This window comes from Siphateles boraxobius, unplaced genomic scaffold (assembly GCF_051911475.1).
Source record: "Siphateles boraxobius isolate OS27281-9 unplaced genomic scaffold, OSU_SipBor_1 61, whole genome shotgun sequence".
In the NCBI taxonomy this organism is placed as follows: domain Eukaryota; kingdom Metazoa; phylum Chordata; class Actinopteri; order Cypriniformes; family Leuciscidae; genus Siphateles; species Siphateles boraxobius.
Window position 1 is genome coordinate 3,421,738 of NW_027509188.1, and position 10,104 is coordinate 3,431,841.

Here is a 10,104-nt window from a genome sequence, read left to right on the forward strand (position 1 = left end):
CTCCTCAAATTCCTCACGTCTCTTTCCAGGTTTGTTTTCACAGTTAAATGCAATTTATAATCTGTCAAAATGACGGAAATTACTTTGAAATAGTATCACGTTAATGAACATTTCAATTCAGACCAAATCAGACCACAAATCAGACCAAAATTTGCATCTATAACAGTTAAAAAGGTGAAAATGATATGTCCATAATGGCATATTAAGCCAATAAGTGGTATTCTACTGCCCCCTGCTGTTTAAAATAGTCATTTTGTCATTCTACTAACTAATATTATTCTATAATTCTTATTTAGACTTAAAATGTGTGTGTGTGTGTGTGTGTGTGTGTGTGTGTAAGCATATGTCTAAATATAAGTGCAAAAGCACCTTTGAAAACACTTTATTAATAATTAGAATGGCCAGCAGAGGGCAGTAGAAGACCACTTATTGGCTCACTTTCATTTTGACAGACTTGATTTTCACCAGTATATCATGGTAAATCATGCTAGCAATGTGATGAATCATAGTAAATTATGCTACAATCCTGATAAATCATTCTAGAATGTGGTATATCATGGTCAATCATCCTATAACATGGTAAATCAAGGTAAACTAAGATCAATCATACTAGAAACATATTAAATCATACTAGAATGTGTTCAGTTGTGGTAAATCATGCTAGAACAGGGTAAATCATGGTGAATCATACTAGAACTTGGTATACCATGGTAAACTATGGTAAATCATGCAAGATTCACGGTAAATCATGAAAATCACACTGAAATGGGGTATATCATGGTAAATCATGCTAAAATTGCCTGTATTGGCTGTAAATGGTATTTTCCATCTATTATGTCAGTGTTTAAATGTATGCTAAATAAAACTTAATGTCTTTTGATGCTTTTGTGCTTTACGGCCTTAAAGGCCTTAACTGCTTGAACACCGCTAAATGCTGCTCGCAGCTTTAATTTAATATGCATGTTTGAATCTGAAAATACTACTGCACTGAGCTACAGCTTTTGAATTTTGGATCTCACTAGGTTCTTAACTCTCTATTCTAAATTTTCTTGATACAATGTTTACACTGTATACAGTACACTCTGTCTAATGTATGCTTTTGGGTGTGGTGCAACTTTTTCCTCCCTTTTCTTTTCTTTCTTTTTCAATGTTACAGGTCAGTGATGATGGACCGTGACTTGAGAGTGCTTAATGCTATTAAAAGCGTTTTCCCAAATGCAAAGCTTCTCCTTTATTGGTTCCATGTGCTTCAGGTAAGTCGATGAATATACAATATCACTATTTGTGACATTTAAATCTACGATGTTGTGCAGTTGACATTGACAAACTAACAGGAAAGGTCAACTGAGCAGGCACAAAGTACTATCTAAGGATCTTTGGCACAGTGTGCTGTTTTCAACAGTGTTCTTTAAAAATGTGGTGGGTGTGTAAACAAGTGTAATCTTTAACTGTACTGTATATTTAAGGGCAATCAACTAGTGGTCTGCAATGTAATTGCAGGTGGTTGTCACATAAATACTTACAGTTTACAGTATATGCCTATTTAAAATCCTGAATTCTACTTACATGAAACATACCTGGGGCCTCATTTATAAAACTGTGCGTAGGATCCATACTAAAAGTGTACGTGCGCCAGAAAGACAAAAATGGCGTGCGCAAAAAAATATTCAGACGTATAAAACCGTGCGTACGCCAGAACCTGCGCTGAATTCACTTTATAAATCCCAGTTAGCGGAAGATTGTGCGCACATGCGTCTCCTCCCCGAAACAACCATATATGGAGCTTACAACACCTCATTTTACTATGCATATCCTCATCTGCATATCATTATTCATCCACGTGATAACATGTTTAACGGTACAAGACATTAGGAAAATATTAAAATCGGATGTGCTGTCACATTAGTTACATTAATAAAAAGCATTTAGTACCCTATCCTTGCCTTGTTTTTGAATAAATAAATCAAATAGTATAGAATACATTTCGGAGAAAGTTTTTCTTAATCTTTTCCACTGGCCAAAGAGTATTTTTAATTGATTTATGTTTTTAATGGAAACAGATAGACCTTGTTGTGCATTATTTGCATGAAACCATTTTCTCAGACAATCTGCTATTATCATGATAAGCAATTATCTCTGTAGTTAAAACATTAAAACACAGCATGCCAGAGGAAAAGTGTTCAAAAGCATTGCATCCACAACTAATATTTATATTTATTGAATATAAAAAATTTTGCAAATTTTCCCAAGTTTGTTTTTATAAATCACAACTTGTGCGTCGGAAGTGGCGTACGCCTCTTTCAGGGCCTGTTTTGTGCGTACGCAATGGTTATAAATGAGGCCCCTGAGCTTTCTGGTGAAAATTTTGGATATATACAGTTACATTGCAGTACAATAACATAAACTCCCTTTTGGTCAAGCAATGGAAACTAACTGTCACGTAACAGGGTGAAATTACATACCCTAATGTGCATCTTAAGCAATTTATGCTGTTATAGGCTGTTAACCGGTGGCTTGTGAAGACAGATGGAGGTCACCTGACACCTGAACAAAGAAATGTGGTCATTCATGCCATGGCATCAATGATAGCATGCCTGTCGGTACTATATTTATATTTTTTAACATTCATAACCCCAGTGCAACTAAGTGGTCCTGACCAAATTATGCATTCTGTAGTCTACATAATAGTGAGTTTACAATTATTTATGCTTTTTCTTTTTAATGTTTGTATATAAGCATTTCAGATTAAATATGTTTTCCCCTAAGGAGGAAGAGTTTCTCAATGTATCTGCCAAGAAATGCAGTGAGATCGACACCTTTTTGGATAGTCCCCATGTAACAACTTATCTGAAGACAAATTGGTTTACTTATGCGGAGCTGTGGGTAAACTTTGGAAGAACGTTCTATCACTGTAGCAGTGAGACAAACAACAAGGCTGAAATGTATTTTACTTACATTTGCCAATAATATTTCAAATAATTTATTTTCATATTGGGAGTCAGAGGATTTGCTTAAAACATCAAGGTGTTGCTTACATCATGTTCCTAAAATTATGCATGCAAATACAGTGCCAGTCTCTAGCTGTTCTCAAAATGGCAGGGGCCTACTAAATACCACATACTGAACACTTACTATGCACTGAACGTTACGTCTTACCACAAGGTCGGCTCATCTCGTGGCCTGACTATTGGGAGGCAAAGTTTACCACGAGCTTAAGAACCCATATTCCCCAAATCAGCAGTTAATGCAGCTCTTTAGGTTGAATGAGCGAGGTTTCACTAAAGTCAGACAAAACATGTAGGAATCAGTGTTTTACACTGATAGCTTATTTTGTATTTTTATTCAATTATTTTCTTCCAATTTAATAGGAAGCTGATGGTATGGTGGGTGTCAGATTTGTAATTGTCAAGCTTTTCACGTTTTTCATGCCTTTCTGTCTTAAAGATTCTTCCTTACGTTGAAATACCAGTTTCTGCGAGGCCAGGCAAACCGAAGAGTCGACCAACTTCTGCTCTTGCTATGTGGGGATGTAGAAAAGTATTACAGGTTAGTAATCTCTCTAACAGGGAATGTGGATGTAGCAAAATGGCTATTTCAGCCTGTTATAGAATATAATAAAATGAGACACAGCTACTTTCATAAAGCTTGCCACTCTCACACAGTCTTAACAGTGAATTTAATTATTTATGGAGCTGTTGCATTAAAAAAACAATCAACATGGCAATGACTACACAATGAAACTTGCATTTAGCTAAAATCTATCTAACAATAAGGCCCAATATACAGTATGGTTATGAGTCTATGGTATTGCATGTTGCATGACAAGTTATTGGCCATCCAATCAGAATATGCAAAATGTGTGCCATTAAAAAGTTTATGATGGTGCCCTTAACTGTGTTGCAGCTAGCTAGGGCACGCTCTCACACACTGGTGTCCTGTCACTCCCCACTGTCCTATCTGAGGCAAAGGCTACTATTTTACTGTAATTCCAAATTTGCAGGGGTGGTAAAAGTATTCAAAAATTATACTCGAGTAAAAGTATATATACCTAAATAAAAAATGACTCCAGTAAAAGTAGAAAGTCCTCCATTCAAACATCACTTGAGTAAAAGTACAAAAGTATCCGATTTAAAACGTACTTAAGTACCGAAAGTAAAAAGTAAATATTCAAACTGTAAATATCAATAATTAAACAGATCACTTGTTTTGGGAGTGATATGCAATGTTTTAATTTAACAAATTATTAGATACTGCAATTAAGAATTTGTTAGATTTGCAATCATGAGAGACAAAGAAGCACCTTGCATCAATTCTAAACAATTTCATTAAGTTTAGTGACAGCATATTATGGTGCAATGACTGGTAGGCCATTCTTTGATAAAAATTTTACAATTTCAATTCAATTATTGTGGTTTGATTCCGATCTTGATTCAATATAGATTCATTTTCATAAATATTTGGTACAGTAGATGCATGTTAATTTTTAATTAAGAAAATCTCACCTAATTCTGTAAACATAGGCTACAGAGAGCCCTGTCAGCTGGTATTATTACATGTTAAAAATACATGTGATTTTTATTATAATAACAACTTTATAATATTTTAATGATAGCTTATAAGTAAAAATATAATAAATATATAGTGCATATATTTAGCAAAATACTAATTTATACTAATATTAAATATATAAAAAAATAAAAAAAATTCTAGCCAACTAACGTGCTATGGTCATTAAATGTTTTGTTTTTTTCCCTGAGGTAAATGTAACGTTATGTGACATTGTTCTCCAGTCTCCAGCTGTTTTATTGACCTCTTTCCGCGGTTGAAAAACACTGATTTATTGATATTATGTGTGTATATATATATATATATATATATATATATATATATATATATATATATATATATATATATATATTTATAATGTACTATATACATTTCGGTAAGTTGTACTGTATCTTTCAACATAGGCTACCTATTATTGTTCATTTGTGTGTATTTACAATTAACTAGTAATAAAGAGATTAACGGCACCCTGCATAGCAGGCACTAACTATCTGTCACGTCACATTTAAAAGCTCCAAAATGGTATTTATTGTTTGAATTACGTAATAAAATGGACAGAATCTGAGAGCTGAGAATTTGTTTCATATCAAAAGTAATCTACTCTGTCTTGTCTGTCGGTGTCAATGTCCTCTTTGCTTCGCGATTTTTCTCTGCGTGAGAAAATGGATGTGTGTCGTGAGAGCGTGTGGAAAGTGTCAATTGCGTGAGTCTCACACTGAATGAGTGAGAGTTGGCAGCTCTGCAACAAACATGTTCCATAACATTAGCTGTATCAAACAGAAGATGTGCAAGATACAGTGTAAGCGGGAATCTCGGGATCATTGCTGGGCAGAGCTGCACCTTCACATGTTTCTGCGGTCATCTTCCACAATGGCGAACTGACTGCTATGAGAGTGTATGCTTGCAAAGAGCTCGCGCGTTCTTTTTTTCAAAATAAAACCAAGTTTTTCATTGGTTTGGAAAGCCAGTGTAATAAATACTTGGAGCGGGCATGGGGAAATGTAACGGAGTAAAAAGTAAAGTTTGTCTTTAATATTGTAGTGGAGTACGAGTAAAAGTAGATGCAAATAAAATATACTCAAGTAAAGTACAGATCCCCGAAAAAAATACTTAAGTAAAGTAACGAAGTATTTTTACTTCGTTACTTACCAACACTGCAAATTTGTGTCCTGTTTTTCATTACTGCAGCTACATGGATGGCCTCAGCGAAGCAGGACGACTGACATTATTCAGCTCTGCTGCTCACCAGGCTGCTGCGCTGCTATTTAAAAATGGTGTGGGCAAAGATTTGGACATAAAAGCGGGGCAGTGCTCTGTGCCGTCACAGTCAACCAACACAGCCTACAAAGTTAACTTGTTACACTTCACGTGTGAATGCACCAATTTCCGGATGGGAAACATATGCAAACATCTTTTCTTGGTGAAGATGGAGGTAGGCAGGAGAGGTATTGACATTGAAAAAATGCGGAATAATAAAGCGCTAGAAATCATCAGCCTCCGTCTCTATCAGCAGACTGAAGATGAAATAACCATCTTCAATAGTGATGGGACTATGAGTATTGTGAATAGGAAAACTCCGACATTGTGCACATGCATTGCTAATAGTTTTGGAGAAAGATGTGTTTGCATACATGTCACACATGTCCTCAAGCCTCAAGACATTCTCACAGACCCCAAAGAAAATGCACAAGTGTCTGAAGCCTCCCATGGGAATCTTCCCATACAGTCCATGTTATTAGACCTACTAGAGTGGAGCAAGTCCGAAGCATTTGAACATACCCCTGAACTGTACAATACCATCCAAAGAGCACACAAGCTGGCTTTTGGAAAATTCACTGCTGTGTCCAGAAAAAGGAAAATTACCCCTTTACATGGTTACCGTAAAAAAAATAAAAAAAGCTAGACTGCAGAGAGCAGAAGTTGAGAACGTTAAAAACAAAAGAAGAGCAAGAAGAACTTAATTCTGTTATTCTGGAAGTGCCATTGTTTGCATGTGAAAGCGCCCGTCTTGATTGGTTGATGAATTTTCTTGGTAGTTAAATGATTAATAACTGATTAACTGATAATGAATTAACTGATAATTAAATCAAAGTTTTATGAAGTTTTGGAAAATAAATAGACTACTTACATTAATGGCACAAGCCAAAGTAGTGTTTTACCAATATGAAATGTAAATTATACCAGCAGTGTATAAATGTAAGTACACAGGTCACGTAATTCAGTAAAAGTATTGATTCCCAAGGAAAATGTATGTACTCACAATTACAAACAAAGAAAATCACTTTATAACTTTGATGCTTTGATACATTCTGTCCAAAACCAAGGCTTTCCATACATTCTTATGGTTCAACTTAACATGTCTTTGGCAAATTATGTTTTCACCCTTGTGTTGTCTTTCCGTCAACCTTGAAAAAAAAAAACACTTTCTTTGACGTTTGATGCCATTTTTTTCACAGTTTGTTTTTGCCTTTTCCAACGTTTTAAATTGTTAATTTTTTCTTTTACACATTTTCAGCGCTTATTTCTACATCCCATATTTTCTGATATAAAAAAAAATTGAAAACGGGTCAATTTCACCCGAAGGCAACACAAGGGTTAAATTACATCTATTTTGTGCAAAGTGGTTTATTCAGTAAACAATCTAAGACTATTCCTTTGTCAAGGCTACCCATAAATTTTGATACCACTTTAAAATTGACATGCTTTATTTAGGACCAGTTGGCCTCCATCGCTGTCTTTATCCTTGTTAGTGTCTGCCTGCAAAAGTGTTGAAAACAGATGTTATTGACATAAAGAAAAGTGGAAGAGGTGTTGTAATACAATACTGCATATGTGGATCTAAGCCTTTTTAATCTTGCATACTGGCATTGGTAACAACAGATCAATGAACCTGCAGTGTTGGGCCTTGACGATGGCCTCAAGATGTTGGTCCTCCTCCAGGCAAGCCTGGCCAATTTTTTGAATTGGTAGGTATTTAAAACCCATGTAATTTACATCCTCTGCAAGGGCCAGACATTCTTCTACAAATACACAGTCCAAGAGAATACAAAATAATTATATTTTTGTCAAACTAAGAATGGAGTATAGACTGTTAAGGACAGAAACGAGATTCTGTCATTCCTTACCAATTGTCATTCTGTCCTTACCAACTGTCCTTACCAACTGTCATTCGTTACCAATGCCAGTATGCAAGATTAAAAAGGCTTAGATCCACATATGCAGTATTGTATTACAACACCTTGGACAGATAAAGTTCTGATCAACATGTGCCTTGATGATGCCATTTGATGAGTCCGCCTAGTTGATAAGATCTATGAAAATTTCATAATTACAGCCTAATGTTACTTGGGGAAGAGAAGAGTCCTGCTAATTCAAGACCTCTCAGTAAGACAATGGCAAGGTGGATTCTTCCTGAGCCTACCCATCCCAGAATCTTCATTTAAGTGGGCTAATATCTTACAGAGACATAAGACACGATAACGAGATAGCTTCTTTAAACAAAAGATGTTTACCCAACCTCCTATCTCACTGTTTTCTGCAACCAAAAACATATAGATCAGAGTTAATAATCTATGTGCATCTGTGTTGGTGTTCAAAGTGAATAGGTCAATGATGCAATAATTACAATAAATAATAAAACTTGTAAAACAAGATTTGAAAATTAAAAATTATTTTTGCTATTTGTCTTATTCATTCTTATGATTTGACATCACAGTGAGGTTGCAATTTCACCGCGATTGCATGCCATACTGCTGTAAAGTGTAAGATGGTGGTATTGGAAAAGCCTAATATTTTCTGAGATGGTACTCGAGGTAAAAAAATAATTAAAATCACTGCCCAATGTCATGCAGAATAGTTATTTCTGGCAATGTGTTTGTATTGTGCGTAACGAGAACCAATTTCAATGCCTTCACATCCTGCCGAAATAGTGCAAAATTACCAAAATTTTAATGGTAACAAAGATTTCCGCCTAGCCAGACTATTTAGTAAAGATTCTTATATCAGCTGTGTGAAGTGATGGTTGGTTCACTGCCCTTCAACTCTCGCACATCATGTTCTTAACCTCTAGACCTCAGTTACCTTCACACAACTTGCTGACACTTGTTGACAGCCTGATTCGTGGTCCTGGCTCCACCTGTGAGTCGTGCAACTTGGCCATGAGCGCCCCTTTTTGGCTCTTGCCTTTCCTTAAGTAGGCCACCAGAGCATTGGGCGAATAGCCCTCTGGTGGCCCACACCTCCCTAGTCACTTTATATCTGCAATATCAGTGGAGATTTTAAGCAGGCATATAGAGTTAAAACAATCTTCTACCTTGTAGAAATGTTGGTAGGTAACACTTTAGGTACAGGAGAACACATACATGACACCTTAAAAAGGGTTTTAAATAACTTCTTCCTAACAGCTTCTTAAGACATGACTCAGTATTACTTACTTTGGCCCAGTATATCTAGGTGGAAGCTGGGGACTTTTAAAGATTTATTCCACAGCAAAGGTACTGCAAGTAGGAATTTTGTGCCATGTTAGCATGATGAGCCATGTAAGAGGCTGTTATGAGCTTTTGTAAAGGCCTAGGAATATGATATGCACCTTTCCTTACAGCAAAAGTTTACCTAAATTTATGGAAATTTATGTCCGAGGGGGGAAATTTATGTCTTAAATCATAATTTGGGAAATCAGTAATTGTCTGTAGAGAAACAGATTTCTGCTTAAAAATTCCTTCCGTGTACTTCTGATAGCCTAGTTACCAGCCCCACCTACTTCATTTCATACAGTGAGTGTGACCCCGCGCAATCACAGTTCCGGACTTTGAAAACATACCGAGCCAATCGCGTTCCTCCCTTGTACACAGAAACATTTTTCGATTGTCTATGTTCGTTGGTACCTCCCAAGAAGGTAATTTCTCAGGGCCAGACATAACTGCAGAGCAAATTTAAATTGAAATATAATAGCGCGCAAGACCGAGGGTTATACCCAGTCCAATATAATCGTGCAATGTGCAGACCTGTGCACAGTTATTGTTTGGAACTATTAATTCCTTAGGAAGAATTATGTAAATGTATGAAATATTTATGGTAATGACATACAAAGTTACCTTTCGGCCTTGGTCCTGTCAGGTAACCGGAGAACACTCTCCACTTCGAATAATACTGTAGAAGTGAAAAAATATTGTTTTTATTTTAATGTCAACTCATTTCATGCAAAAAATCATCCAAAACTATGCTGACCATAAATACAGTATCTTCCTACCTTGTTCAACCTCTGTGGACTCAGATTCCTGTGCAAGGCCACCATCTACTATATTTAAGACCAATCAGAGAACAGCATTCAGGGAACAAACTGCTTCAAAAGAAAGATCTCTGTACTTTCCTAACAGCAAAGTTAATACATCAAAGACAAAATTGCTTACTGAAAAGATCCCGGTATGCATGTTGTGAGTGAGTGAGTGACTCGAATGCTGATCACCATCTACTGTGTGTGTGTGTGTGTGTGTGTGTGTGTGTGTGTGTGTGTGTGTGTGTGTGTGTGTGTGTGTGTGT

The 10,104-nt window shown here is 36.1% G+C and overlaps 1 long non-coding RNA gene across 1 annotated transcript; it reads left to right on the forward strand.

Moving 5' to 3' along the window:
- Positions 1-2,816: 2,816 nt before the first annotated feature.
- On the forward strand, positions 2,817-6,598 carry LOC143718500 (uncharacterized). The gene is made up of 3 exons (XR_013196411.1): positions 2,817-2,942; positions 3,445-3,546; positions 5,755-6,598. It is a non-coding gene; the product is annotated as an uncharacterized LOC143718500 (long non-coding RNA).
- The last annotated feature ends 3,506 nt before the right edge of the window (positions 6,599-10,104 follow it).